Raw genomic sequence first — 16,137 nt, 5'->3', positions numbered from 1 at the left:
TTTTTTTTTTTTTTTTTTTTTTTTTTTTTTTTTTTTTTTGAAACAGGGCCTCACTATGTTGCTAAGACTGGCCTCCAACCCCAGCAATCCCCTGCCTCAGTCTCTTGAGTCGCTGGGATTACAGGTATGTAATGCCACACACCCAGAGACAAGAGATTAAAAAAAAGAGAGAAAGAGAATAAAGAATACCAGACACAGACCAAATAAATCCTGAACAATTTAACAAATTTAAATATTCCAAGTCTTCTTCCTGTATGTTAAATGTATCATTTTATAGTGGTAGGAATAATGTCCATTTGCTATTTGAGTGGAAGTAATTAAAGTCTACATCTAATAAGCATGGCCATATTCAGCCCTCATTCACATGTTTGTAGTTTTTCATATCCACTTGATATTCTATCACATTAATTTGGCATTTTTAAGCAGTGGAGGGGGAGGGGTGAAGTCAGGGTGGCGAAGTTGTTGAATGGTTGATAATTGTTGAAGTCGTATGTACAAGGGGATTCATTATACTATTATCTCTACTTCTGTGCCTGTTTAAATATAGCCACCATAAAAAGGCTTTTATGTATATATTATCGCTTTTTGAGAGGAGAACAGACTGCTACATTCTCTTTTTTGAGGTTGGAATGCCTGGAGCACAGAGGAAGGGGGAGGAGAACCCTCTGGAGGCTCCTTCCCTCTTCTCCCCCTAAGCTAACAGGCTTGGCTCACAAGGTTGATCTCCATCTAAAAGAGCTAATTATAAGACTCTTTTGTTCAAGAACTTTAAAAGGATTGGCTTCAACAGGGCTTCAATCTGTCATAAAGTTTTCCTTGTTAGAAAAAAAAAAAATCTCTCCATAGAGAGGCACCATACACAATTTATTCTTTCCCCAACCCCCAGGACCCCCTGTTCTCCAGCATTTATTGAGGACCTGTTCTGAGTTGTTCTGGAAAGACAGAGATGTGTGAGACCCTGTCACCACCCTCAAGTAGCTCATATCTAACTGGGAGAAATAGACATAAATTGTTGTAAGATACTGTGGCCATGGGATGCGCATTCGTGAAACAGGGTGAGTATAAGATATGAACCCAGAAAAGCAAAAAGGGTCAGAAAAGAAATTTTTTTAATGTGGTTCTTATTGAAAGAAACTTAATACCAAACAGTATTATACAGTTGAATATATGCCAACCAGAGCCCCATTAACATAAACTACAAAAATGAATGCAACTTGCAAATGTTAATATATCCCACATATTTTAAATGGTAATATGACTTGACCACAAATTCCTCTGTTGCAATCAGAAGAAAAGTGATATTTAATGAGGAAAGGCCTTTCAATAAGTTGATGGAAGACAAGGTTTTATGTAACCTAATGCTCAAGTTAGTGGAAAGCAATTTTTTTTCAAATAGATATGACTTATTTAAATCATTAAATAAGATTCTTGGGGAGGGGAGTATAGCAATTTCCTCAGAGGCTGGGCAGGGAACTCTGGTGAATCAATGAAATCATTGACTCAAAATTAGTGCAGATACTTTGAGTTCTGGTCTTGGCTTTTCACAAAGGTAACCAAGTGCCTTAGGCAGGTCAGTTAAACTCCCTGGGATTTAGTTCTTAACCAGTAAAATTAAGGGGTCAGTTTTGTTAGGGTTTCAAAGTTTATTTAGCCATATCGCCTCTTGTGCAAATGAAGCACTACTTGGAAGTTCAACGCCTAAGGTGGCTGAGTGGAGGTGCCTGGTGTGTTGTGATAGGTCTGGGCTTTTGGTTCATTCTCATGTTCCCCTCCCCTGGTGGCCCCAGAGTCACTTCCTCCAAAAAACAGAGTGTGACAGACACAATCTGGAGGATCCCTGGGGTCTTGTCCAGCTCTCACACCAGATGATCGTATTGCACTGGGCCATAAAATGCTAGAGAAAGAAACGTCAAAGGAACCCTCAGCTCATCTAGGGAGAAAGAAGTTTAAAAAGTGGGGCATCTTGAACAGATCAAACTTGGTAGTGTTTCTGAGAAGCCAGGAACAAAAGATAAGACAGCTCTTTTTCCTGATTCAGATTAGCTTCTAAAGTGGAGAGAATATAAACACACTTAGGCCCCAGAGTCAGGCCTTCTAGAAGAATACAAGGGGCAGGATCAGCAGGCCCAAAGACTTGGCTTTTCTCAGCCTTCTCTGTTTAATGCTCTCACACATCACACTCAAGACGCAGGAAAGTTGTGCCTATTAATACACAGCCCGCCCCGCTGATAACAGATGTGGTTATCATGGGAACGAAAACACATTTCCCCAGCTTTAAACCTCAAGCACATTTTCCGTCATCGGTAACTGACTGAAAGGCTGGCTCGGGGCAGATGCTTTTCTTGCGTTTCTCATCTGTGGACATTGCTTCAAGCAATCACTGGGAAAGGAGACTCTGAGGTCTCCACCAGCAAGTGGAGGAGTTGGCAGGACCCAAGAGAATTCTTCCCCCTTTGCTTATAGGAACTGCTCATGGGCTGGGGCTCCAGGGGCCTTTTTGTTTATGCAAACCCTCCCCTCGAGATAACACTGAGTACGGATTTCTCAGAGAAAGGCTCCAGAAAGCTGAGGGCTGCTGCGTTGAACCTTAGCAGTCTTATGACTTAGGCCTTGGCCAAAACCACCTCCAAGGCACAGCCACGGGCTTCATTTGTCCAGATCTTGTGTTAGTGCAAAACCACACACCATCTGGACACAGCCTTGAGGAACCCATGCCGTAGGATTCTGAACCCCCTCACAGAACTTTACCTTCCCAGAGCCAAGCCACCCACGGGGGATCATTTTATCAACTCTTACAGCTTTCCTGGAAAGGAGACTGGGAACAGGCTAAGTGAGGAAGGCAAAAGCAGACTCAGGAGAGGCGTCCATCCCAGCTTCTGGCTTCCAACCTTGCACTTAATAAACTAGGCCAGCCGCTTCTTTGTACAAGCTTATTTCTGTCGACTGTGGGAAGAAACCATTGTCAACAGTGTGCATTTCAGAGACACGAGTTCCAAACCACATAATGTTCAATTTTTCTCAACTCAGCCCTCAGTGCTGAAAGGCTATATCAACCTCTGAGAAGAGGCTCTGTAGATTGCATCCCAGCATCTGGCAGGAAGGGATCTGGTTTTCCCATGGGTCTGTATGAGCTAAAATGTTTGTTATTATCTATTCCTTGGAGCTCTTTTTTCAAGTCAGCTCTTATCCTTTCTAAAACCACTGCCACTTCTGGGGAACTTGAGTTATACCATAAATGTGAAGTCACCCAGAGAAGCTCTTGTTTAGACTGGGATCAAAGACCTTGACTGGATGCTTCAGCTTTCCCTTCTCCTGTCCAAACCCCCAGGATGGAGCTCTCCATCTAGTGTAGTAGAACATCTGTACTGTGTCTACCAGAGATGAGCTTAGTTACCTAAAAATACTGCATCAGCTGTCTGCAAGGCCATGTTTGCAGTATGATTCATATTTTGTTATAATATATTATGCAAAAACTGTCAAGAAATTCCCCAACTGATAACAGTGTCTTTCTCAGGAGGGTAAAAATCTGGATGATTTTTTTTTTCTTCCTTGAGTTTTCCAAAATTTCTGCAATAAACTGATAATGTTCTTACAGTAGGAAAAAAAAAATTGTGTAGGGTGTGTGTGTGTGTGTGTGTGTGTGTGTGTGTATGTTTTCACACATATCTTGTACTGGGGAATTGGTGCCCAGGGCCTTACATATGCTAGGTAAGAACTCTATCACTCAGCTACATCTCCAGACCTTTTTATTATTATTATTATTTTATTTTGAAACAGTCTCCTTCAGTTGCGCAGGCTGCCCTTGAACCTGCAATCCTCCTGCCTTGAACTTGCAATCTTCCTGCCTCAGCCTCCTGAGTAGCTGGGATTACAGATGCACAACATCACACCCTGCCAGTCAAGTTCTTCTTAACACAAGGAAAAAAATGCATTTGTGTAAGTTGCCTAAATAACTGATACTGTGCATGGATTCTGGCTGTCCAAAAATCCAGCAGATGGTTTTGAGAAAAAAATATGAACAAATAATAAAGGTACCAAAATGCAGAGTACTTTGATAGATGCAAAATGAGAAGACAGCCAAACAAGGGAGAAAAAAAGGAAAAGAAATGAATACAGCAGAGGGAAGCTATGGAAAGCTTTCGCATGGCACTCCTTGATTCTTCCAGTTCTTGCGTCAAGAGCGCAGCCTCCTAGAATCAGCCAGCTCAGACCTGGAACCCACTTACTTATTATGGACAATGAAAAAATTACTGGAAGTTTCTAAACCCACCTTCTCCAGAGGGTTCTTCAACTGGGGATTGAATTCAGGGGCATTTAACCACTGAGCCACATCCCCAGCCTTTTTTTTTTTTTCCACACGTTATTTAGAAACAGGGTCTCACTGAGTTGCTTAGGACCTTGCTAAGTTGCAGAGGCTGGCTTTGAACTCCTGATCCTCCTGCCAAGACACTGGGATTTCAATGCTACCGCTCCTGGCTCCCCAAATAATTCTTGAGAGAATGACTTGAGTGACATAAGGTCAGGAAGTCTCTCACCCTGTGGTAGTGGTGGGGGGATACATAGTGAATACCCCTGAGGGTCTATGGGACGATCTTCAGGGTTTTATTCCTGCAACTCTGTCCCCCCAGTGTCCACCCCAGGGAAGAAGGTTCTGATGACTTCTCCAGGCCACCCATGCAAGTTAGGTGAAAGATGAAGGGACACGTCTCAGAACTCCAAACTGCATCTCCAGCTGTGCTCTGCCCGGGTGGGAGAGAGGGACCGAAGCAGGTGGACATTCATATTTGCACAGTGACTAGCCTACTGCAGTTCAGGAATGGACACTACCTGGCCTTTGCCTCTGTTGTAAACCTGACTGAATAGGGAAAAACAAGCACCAGCGTGGGTATGTTAACACCAATTGTAGCCTTTTGTCAATCAGCTTCTTTGCATCTGGACTTCAAACACGTGTTTACCGCATTTGTTCAGGTAAAATAACGCTGGGAGGAGGGTTGAGATTCCCTGTACTTCCCCATATGGTGTCTTGTGAAATCCACACAGCCCACCAGCAGGGTCTGTAGCTACAATCTCACCATCCCAAGTGTACAGGAAAGATATTGATAAGAAGAAACTCACCCCAGCTCCCTCCATGACATCCGAAACAGGGCTGACCTTTATCTAACTACACCCAAGGCTATTTGCCCAACACTTAGGCAGTAGCTTGGAGAATCCAGAGTGGTGCCAAGTACCAGGAAGTCCTGTAAAGACAGCTAAAGTACACACAGCATCGACTTTATGCACTTAAGTGAATATATTTTATTCATAGGCCATCTTTCAGGGCCTGGCTCTGAGTATTGGCTTTTTTCTTTTCTTTTCTTTTTTTTCCTGCATGAAGCAGAAAGATAGCAAGATGTAAGTATCTGAGATGTAAGTAAATCTCATTGTCTCCCAATGGTGTTGCCTAACAGCAGTAATTTAGTTGGGACATCCTCGCTGGACCACTTGCAACCTATTTGATTTGGTCCTCCTCCCTCCATCTCCCCAACACCTCATCCAACCACCTTGGCAGGGTCTAGAATCTTAGTATGAAGAGAATAATTGTTTAGTTCCAGCTGGAAGGATAAAAAAGAAAAGGTTTATCATGATTCCCAAAACTAGAAATTAAGAAATAGGTTTATAATTCAAGTTTAAGGAATCTCAGGCCTACCGCAGATTCAGATTTGAATGGAGAATCCCTTTGTGAATGAATTTGACTTGATAATTTCCTTGGAAGAAATTCTTTGAAAAATATGCAAGTGTGATCAAAGAAAATACATGTTCTTCTGTTTTCCATTCCTAGAAAACATCATGGGGGCAGTTCATTTTGTATATAGGATCATTGACACATGAAGGATTTTTAAAAACTGAGATCTGATGTTTACTCTATCTGCTTTCCCACCTTCATAGACCCTGCTGGTGTTCTGCATAAGAGCATCTCCTCCTTATCTCACTGAGCAACAAATTGCAAACAATTGGGGACACTATCCTTAAGAGTTCTGCTGGATCCTGCAAATGCTTTTTAAAGTGTTCTAAAGAAATGGATTCATTCCCAGTAATATCCATTAGGGCATTTCAGAGAAGATGGATTTTGGCACTTTAGGAAATCCAGTCCCTTTAATAATGGGGCAGAGTGAAGCTCAGTGCCATCCTTCAGGAGCCAACAGTGAGTTAGGGCAAAAACATCACAGAGGCACGGCCTAGAAGACCAAGACCTCAGGGAGTAAAAAGATTTTTAAAAACAATCATAGAATTTCCATCTGGAAACTATAAATTTTAGTTTTACGAAAACTGTAAGCCCTATTTTACAAACTAAAACTTCATCAATTTGTTTTTATAATTTCCTATGTGTACAAATAGGAAAATATAAAATAAAACAAAAATTCGTTTTTATCTTACATAGCATGAGTAGAGAAATTCCCTACTCATGCTATGTAAGATAAAAATATAGTCAGAGATTCATAGATTAAATTTAAGTTTTAATAACTTAGGCAGCTAGTGAAGACACTTTATCATACTTGAACCTGGCATTAGTCAGAATTTTCCCTTAGAGTCATGTTTTTGTCTATACAACGCTCAAATGCTTAGACATTAAACAGTTGTTATAAGTATTGTATGCATATTATTATTTTCTATCATTGAATTTCAGATCGTGGGATTACTTTCACAATACAACTTGAGAAGTTTATAGTTGCCTGATTCTGACATGCTTTGTTTCAGTCCTGTCCATTCCCCAGGAGATTTCTGTATTAGGATAATTTTCTATAATAACATTTTACAAAGGAGGAAGCTTTTCATGACACCTAATTTTAGACACCAAGTCAGGAATACTCAGACGTGCTGTCTTTTGAGTTGCTAAGTCCTTTCCTGTTTTATCCCCACTGGATTCTGATAGCCATTATGTAACCTTGGAATAAACACCGGAGTTTTCTTCACCATTTCATAAATCATAGACACAGATGCCAAATCCCTAAGCAAAAATTATAATAGAGGGGCAGGAACAGGAAAAAAACACACACATCAAAACAAAATAACAGGAAATCAGAAGATGAGGTAGTCAGAGCTTTTCCTGAAACCCTTCTTTGTAAGCAGAGGTTGGAGTTAGGATATCTTACCAAGATTATGGAGTTCTTGATTCATAGAGAAGTCTCTGGTGCTGAGGAGTCTGAATGAACCCATCCATACACTACTGCACCTTTGTGATTAAGGACTATACTTTTCAAGAGGGTAGCCTGAAACAGGTATGGGGAAGGCAAATGGGCAGAGTCTGAAGCCCCAAACAGGAGAACAAGAGCTTCCTTTATCTTGGGCTATATCATCTTGACCTTGGCCATTTGACCTGACCAGATACATACAGACCAGAACAAATGGTTCATTCATCCTGGGGCTCCTGCTGCTGCCAAATGGCTGTGTGACATACTGTCAGAGTTATAGAACATGTGAGCAAAAGATATGCTCATGAGACAGCATCTGCTTTTTTGTGTCCTGAAAGGGCCTGAAAATTTGCATTTTGTAGTCACTTGGGCAAAGGTGAAGATTAGGAAGAAAACACATATCAGAAGTGCATGAACAATGGTTAACAGCACAGTCTCAGACCAGTTATCCCAGGCTCAAACCTGTCTGCCACTCAGGGCTGTGGAACCTCAGCATACTTCTTTAATGGTTTTGTGCCTTAGTTCCTCATCTGCACATTGAGGATCATAGTACTCCCTGCATCATTGAGTTATTGTGAGAATTAAATAAATTGATACAAGCAAAACACTAGATCCACAGTTAGTACCAAGTTTGAGTTGTTATTTATTCCAAATCTAATATGTGCCAGAGTCCACGTTGTGTGCTTTCATGTAACATTAGACTTAAATCCAGGTGTGTCTGCCTTGGAACTATGTCAAACATCATTGGTGCCTCCAACTCTAGCTGCTATTTTATAAACACCTGCATTGTAGTTTAGGACATTACATTCCTAATCAATATTATTGATGAGAAAAGTATTCCTCTCTCCATAATCATTTGTCTAATTTGAAATTAACAAGCATGAGATAAATGCATTTGACTCCTGAAATCAGGTCACTCTGGACCTCTGGACATCGGGAGAAAGCCCTGCCTGGGACACGTTGTGGTGCAGTTGGGGAAGGAGAACAGTGTTCCTTCCTTCCTTCTGTCCCTCACCAGACAGCTGCCTCTTAACAAGGTGACAAAGCTCCGGACAGGGTCTTTCCTGCGCTGGAGAACATCTGCTGGCTCAATCACCAAGCAGTCATTCTCTCACAGACTCTCCTTTGGAAGCCCCCAAGGCACTCAGGAACTTGGGAACAAGGTTTTTCCTTACCAAAAGCACTCAAGGCAGGAAGTGGGACTTCCTTCAGGCTGCCCTGCTCAGCTTCCTGGCTGTACAAGAAAACAGGGAAGAACAGGCAATAGAAAAGCACTAATTAGAAAACACACACACACACACACACAAAGCAATAGTGTTGAGATGATAAAATTAATCTCAAGTCTGAGTTCATGCGAAATGGAGTCCTGGCTGGCATTTATTATTTTCATCTGCCAAATATTGGCAAAGCTCTTTGGAAGCATCTCTAGCATTCCTTGGGAGTGAAAGAGTAGGAATGGGGATTTTGCTGGAGCCCAAAGAGGTGATACCTAGAGAACCCAGAGGACAGAACACTGTGATACCACCATCTAAAAGAGGCTTGCCAAGTTTTGATCTCTGTTAGGGCATCTGGGCTGAGCATGGTCTGAGAATGGGCTGAGCAGCATAGCTTACTGGTTCATACAGAAATGAGCCTATGACATTAACCTCCTAGGTCCCTGTGCCCTAAGCAGAGATGCTAACTGAAGCATTACTTTAACATACCTAAAAAGGTATTTAAGACTAAAATAACAGATAGGCAGAAAATGCTAACTTATATTGTTGAAGAAAGGCTCCTAAAATATTCTATTCTTGATTTGGGTACTTATCCTTTAAGTGACATATCAAAGAACTCATTTCCAATTCAAGATCATGAAGATTTATGGCTATAGTTTCTTCACAGAGTTTCACAGTTTTAGCTCATACCATTTGGTATTTGATCCATTTTTAAGTGAATTTTTATGTATGGCATGAGGTAGGGGCACTCCTTTGCATGTGATTATCTGGTTGTCCCTGACCATTTGTTGAAAAAACTACCCCACCTCCATTGAATTGCCTTGGAACTAATTGAGTGTAAATGTTAGAGTTTATTTTAAGACTCTCAATTCTGTTCCAATGATCTATTCTTATGCCAGCACCGCACTGCCTTGATACTATAGCTTTTTAAGAAGGCTTGAAATTGGAAAGTGTGATTCCTCCAACTTTTTTCTTCTTTTCCAAGATTGTTCTGACTATTCTGGGCCCTTTGAATTTTAAGATCATCTTGTCAATATCTACAAAAAGGCAGCTAGGATTTTGAGCCTGTAGATCAATGTGGCAGTACTGAAAAAATATTTTTAAAAGTTAGCAAACTGAAAAAGGTTAGCACCCCCAAGCCCTGCCACTTGAAGTCAGCAAGGCTTTGGGCTTCTTTGAGGCCCCGTGCATACCCATATTTATAGCAGCGCAAGTCACAATAGCCAAATTATGGAACCAGCCTAGGTGTCCATTAGTAGATGATTGGATAAAGAAAATGTAGTATATATAATATATACACAATGGAGTTTTATTCATCCATAAAGAAAAATGAAATTATGTCATTTTCAGGAAAATCTTGAGACCATTATGTTAAGCAAAATAAGCCAAACTGAGATTAAGGGTCACATGTTTTCTCTCATATGTGGAAGCTGCAGAGAAAAGCGGTGGGGCAGGGGGGCTCTCAGGAAAATAGAAGGGAGACCAGGAGAGTAAAGGAAGAGGACCTGGGGGAGGGAGGAGAGAAGGGAAAGGGAGGTACTTAGGAATGAAATTGTTATATTGTTATACTGTTATACTGATTGCTATAGGAACATATAACGATGAATACCATTACCATGTGTCATTATAATGCACTAATAAAAAGAAAAAAAATGCTAAAATAAAAAAGTTAGCACACTAAAACGGCTAGCACCCCACTCCCAAGCTCTGCCCCTTGAAGTCAGGCAGGCTTTGGGCTTTGTTATGTCTTTTTTTATTATTATTAATTTCTTCTAATTAGTTATATATGACATTAGAAGTATTTGACATATTGTACACAAATAGAGCACAACTTCTCATTCCTCTGGCTGTCCATGGTGCAGAGTCACTCCAGTAGTGTAGTCATACCTGTATATAGGGTAATAATGTCTGTCTCAAGCCACCGTCCTTCCCATCCCACAGTCCCACCCCTACCCTCACTCCCCTCTGCACAATCCAAAGTTCCTTCATTTTCCCTCCCTCTCCCTGCCCCATTATGGATCAGCATCTGCTTATCAAAGAAAACATTTGGCCTTTGTTTTTGGGGATTTGGCTTATTCATTATGTCTTATTCTCGCAGAAGAGTTGTCTAAAGAGTTGCCAAATTAAGTGATACAATCTACATGAAAGCATGGTGAAAAAGTATATTGTGAAAATTAAAAGTGTCCTTAAGTCTATTTTTGTAGGAAGTCATTAATTCATTTGTTCAATTGACTTTTTGATGGAATTTAGATCTTGTGCTTAGAAACTGAGAAATGCATCAGAAACTTACACGGTTGTGTTAGTCAGGTTTCCATCTCTGTGACAAATACCTGAGATAATTATAAGGAGGAAAGGTGTATTTTGGCTCAGGGGTTCAGAGGTTTCATTCCATGGTTGCCTGGCCATGTTGTCTTTGGGCCTGTGCTGGGCAGAACATCATGGTAGGGAGTTCATGATGGAAGAGGTCTACTTACCCCATGGTGGCCAGGAGGCAAAAAAAAAAAAAAATAGAGAGGGTAGGGGGAAGAAGCCAGGTACCCCAACCCCCGCCCCATGACCTTATTTCTTTCCACCAGGCCCCATCTCCCCAAGTTTCCACCACCTCCCAACAGCTCTTCAGGCTCATGACCAAGTCTTTAGTTCATGGGCCTTAGGAGGACATTTAAGGCCCTAACCGTAACAACATTAAAACAAACATTTATTGTTCTTTTCAACCTGCTTATCTGAGAAATTTATACATTTGTTCTGACAATGCTACAGTAACTTGAAAAAATTTTCAGTGATTATTTCACATTTCTTCTTTGTTAATGTAATAACTTTTATTTAATTGAACACAGATAAATATCTAAAAATTAATCAAAACATGAGCAGGATCAAATTTATATAACAAAATGTCTGTTTTTATATGCTTGTACAAAAAATAAGAAACTCTGTGATTAAAAATAAGAACTAGGGGCTGGAGTTGTGGCTCAGTGGCAGAGCACTTGCCTCTCATGTATGAGGCACTGGGTTAAATCCTCAGCACCACATAAAAATAAATAAATAAAATAAAGGTATTGTGTCCATCTACAACTAAATAAATAAATAAATAAGAACTAATCCAGGAACAGCAGTGCACAGCTGTAATCCTAGTGGCTCAGGAGGCTGAGACAGAAGGATCACCAGGTCAAAGGCAGCCTCAGCAAACACTAGGCACTAAGCAACTCAGTGAGACCCTGTCTCTAAATAAAATACAAAATAGGGCTACGATTATGACCCTGAGTTCAATCCTTGTTCCCTGCGCCACCCCCCACCCGCCAAAAAAATAAAATAAAATAAGAGAGAGAGCGAGAACTAGAAATAATTGGTAATTCTTGTCTTACAATAATACAAATGCTTTCCTTATCTAACCAATCTCAGTGAATTAAAGTTATTGCAGTTTTATGTTAGCCTTTCATACTGAAAATCCCATTAAAGTTGAAGTTTTCACTACAATATGTATCATATTACTTTAAATATCCTCAGTGATGGCAAATCATTGTAAATCATTGGTTTTGAAAGCAATTTGATTTCTGGGAATGATATGAAGCCAAGTCTGATGGCTCTGAGAAGGGAGCAGCGATCAGTCTGTCTGGGCAACATATCAGTCTTTTTTCAAGATCTAAGTGTTTCACACTATGAAGTAATAGTTTGTTGATTTTGGGGGGTGGGGGATCTTTTCTTTAAACTGTCAGAATTTATGTATTTAAATGACAGTTGTCCTACAAAGAAGCCCATAGTCTGGGCATTTATTTACTTGTGATCTAAACTGAATGAAAAAATAATGGGGTCTTGTTTCCCAGGAATGGCTGAGAACCTTTTTACTCTCCGTCTTGCAACTCTAATCCACCCCCTGGAACATGGTTTTGCAAGCTTGTCACGTTTGACATTGGGGCTGGATGATTCTTTGTGAGAGCGGTCATGTGTGCTGCAGGACATTTAGCATCATTCCTAACTGCTGCCCACTAGTCACCAGCCATAACTCCTTGGTCATGGCAGTTGAAATGGTCTCCAGACAATTCCAAAAGTGCTCTGGAGATTATAACTGTCCCTATTTGAGACCCACTGCTCTCTGACCCAGGACTTGGTGTCCTGGAAGTTTGGTCTCCCCTTCCTCAAAGCCATAGGCTATTTTTTTTTTTTTTAGTTATCAATGGACCTTTATTTTATTTATATGCAGAATTGAGAATTGAACCCAGTGCCTCACACATGCTAGGCAAGTGCTCCACCACTGAGCCACAACCCCAGCCCTAAGCAATAGGCTTTTACTTTCACAAGTCTAGACCAAGGGTCTCAGTCCGGATGCTCTAAGGGCAAGCACATAATTTACATTAGTGAAAGAAACAAGACTTTTTTTTTAAAGTTTTTTATTGATGCAGATATAAAAATATTTCTTTTTCTTGTTTAGTGTAAGATAAGAAATAGGACACATGTGATAAATAACACCAATGAATAGCCAGCCTCAGTTTAAGGGGCCTAGGGATTGGTAGAGACTAGTAAACAGAGTTCATACCACATCTAAATAGGGGCAGCCACTGTTCAGCTCCAACCAACACCATCTTTAAGCCTAACATTGCCGAGCTTTCAATGTGTTAGGGGGTGGGGAGCCAGAAATTCAAATTGTTTGTTTGTGAAATCTTCCAATTTTTAATACATTGTCATTAAATTCAAAATGTTTGAAACCTTGTATGTGAATCATAGGTCCAAACACTAGCCTCAGGTTTGCTGCTCCTGGTGGAGGCTCACAGAGACATAGAATTAGGTTGTCCTGAGGGAAGTGAACAGAAGCTGTGAGAAAAAAAAGAGAGACTTCTGGAAGCACTAGACTCCAAGGAACTGCACCCTGCGGAGAGGGGGCCAGCCCCTCCCATCTAACACCTCAAAGGCAGAATCTCTGCCATAACTGTCCGCATGATGCCTGGGAACCAGGAACTTCTGTGAAGGTTTGGCACAGAGGGTATGGGTGCCATGAGCAGTGGCCTTCAAATGAGCAAAGCAACTCTGCCAATGAGCATCTCGATGCTGACCAGGATGGACTCAAGATCCAGAAACCCTTTTCAAGTTCCCTGGGTGCCATAAACTTCAGCATCAAAAGAGAAAGGAGAGGTACAATCTCCACTGGCCCTTCCTTCCACCACATGATCGAGATTGGATTTCCCTGCTAACTTCTGTCATATTGTGTCTCAGTTGCTTTCAAACTGTTCAGCCTAGACAGTGTGTATCAGTTTTATTGTAAATTCTAGGGGCAGTTAGTTGACGTTTGAAGTCGATGAATCATACTATGATATCCAAGGTAGTTTGTTAGCCTTTGAAAGACTGTAACTAGAAACTCACATTCCCATCAGCCTTGTCTCAGAACACCCAAGGCTTTTTATAATTGGCAAAATAGATATTGGAAAGAATTGCCCTTTGGAGAAATGAATGATGAGCAAGTTTTGTGGACCAGCCGGAAATATTGCACAAGCCCATCTGTCCTTGAAAGAATAAAGTCTGAAGGTCCAGAGAGCCAGCAATCTATTTCCATTCCCTTCAAAATGACAGGCAGTTTAGGATTTGGGTACCATGCTTATTGGGGACTCTAAGCAGGTTAGCTGATCCCCACCACAAAATACTGTCACATCTACCTCTGGTGAAACGATTCCTGGACTCAAATTCTTGGATCCAGAATTATAGAAATAAACGTTGAACCCCCAAAGAATTTAAAAACAGGAAAGACTTTATTAGGGACTTCTGCTCAAGCCAGAGGTGACTGCAGCTAGGGGTTAGGAATCACACGCTGACAGGAGGCATCTATAGGGTAGGCAGGAGCCTTTTCTCTTGACGTCATCACATGTAGAGGTGGGATTTTAGTCATGCTTGCACCCCTTTTCATTATGCCTTTTCACATGCTGCTTGTTTGATTACCATATTATGTCTCCACCATGGCATGGCTAATAAGGCAAAGGTAACTGGGTTACTTCGGCGACTATTCTATGCATGCATTTGCCCCTCACCACCTGAAATTTATCCTTATCAGTTAGGAAAGTCTCTAACATTATTATATTTTTCATACTAAGGCAGATCCTGCTTGTGTTTACTTGGAATTTCTGCTGACCATATAGTCTCAAAAGGCTGAGCCAGATCCCAGCCTCCCATCTCCTGGTGTGTTACTGCCCTCCCATAGCCTTGAGACTGCTGTACTCTTTTAACTCCTAATTTTCTAGTATGGTTGAGAGCTATACCATATGATGTATATATGATATATATGATAGTCTTACTAGACTAGTCTTTAGTACTAGTCTTATACTATGCTATTATACTAAAGTACTAGTCTAGTAAGATTATCATATATACATCATATATATACCATATATACATATATGTATATGTCATATATATATCATATAGTATATAAGTCTGTAAGTATGTAAGTCTATATATATAATTTATTTATGTCCATTTGTTCATATAACTATATATATATCACATATACATCATATAGTATGTAAGTCTAATAAGTCTAGTAAAACTGAGAGCTAGCTTGACTGTCTTACTTCCTGAAAGGTGTTCACTCCTAGTCCTGAAGGGTCCTGATTTTTGTGAGGGTCCCTGGCTCTGTCAAAACTTTCAAACAAGTCATTTTCAAGAGTCTTAAATGGTCTTGGGATACAGTTTAACTGATATATAAGGCATGTGTGAAGCCCTGGGTTCAGTTCCTAGCAACACACACACACACACACACACACACACCTTAAAAGTCAGAAACTTAGGTCTTTCACTTATCCTGTTGTGTATGTCTGGTTTGGACTTGCTTGGTAATAAATGTCTCTGTGTGTGTCAGAATCTAGTGTGAAACTCTCATTCATTATAAGAAGAAGGTGTAATTGTGACTGTCACCTACTTTAACTATTGAAGACTGTGAAAACTACCCATAACAATTAGTAGTTGTGAATATCCAAATTGGCTGAGGTCATTTCAGCACACGTGCCAACATTGATAAGGAAGAAATCAGATTTCATTTGATTTTATCAATTAAAAGAGTATGACATTTATTCTCCCAAGGCACCAGGGATCACATATGTAATTGTTTTCACTGTTAGAAAACCATCAGTCTCTTCAATAATCACAGCTGGCATGTTACAGCCACACCTTGTTGGAATCACATTTCTGATCAAAAACTCAGCAGAAAAACCTGAAGGCACCTGCCCAGAAGGGATGAGAGCAACATTTCAGGTTTCCATCTGTGTTTCATGTGGTTCTACATGTTTTGTTTTGGATAGTCATTTATACTTTCATTTCTATTCAATCAACAGAAATGAAGCACTTACCAAGATCTAGCCTTCTGTTAGGCCTTGTAAGGATTAGAGATGTGAATTAAATGTACATCCTAAATCCACTGACTTTATAATCTAGGGAAAAAAGAAGAAACATGTGCAAACCTCAGCCTAGAACACAAACCAGAATGTGACCACTTAAAATGGGATGAATCTCACACAGGGTATCTCTGACTGTGGGGAAGATTGGGCTTCAGAGAGGAAGGAGCAATGAGCCAGCCTTGAAGAATGAGAAGAAATTTGGTAGAGAATAGGGAGGATGCTCTATATGTCAAGAAAGCCCCAGAGGGAGGAAAATCCTATCAAGGAACAGAGACCCAAGGCAAGACCAACAAGAGGGTTTGGAATCATCTCAACTAACAGTCCATAGCTGCACTAACGAATCCTGCCACATAAATTGGTGGGGGCCAAGGTGAAGTCCAG

Source organism: Marmota marmota, unplaced genomic scaffold, assembly GCF_001458135.2.
Source record: "Marmota marmota marmota unplaced genomic scaffold, marMar, whole genome shotgun sequence".
Lineage (NCBI taxonomy): Eukaryota > Metazoa > Chordata > Mammalia > Rodentia > Sciuridae > Marmota > Marmota marmota.
This window is presented reverse-complemented; position numbering follows the sequence as displayed.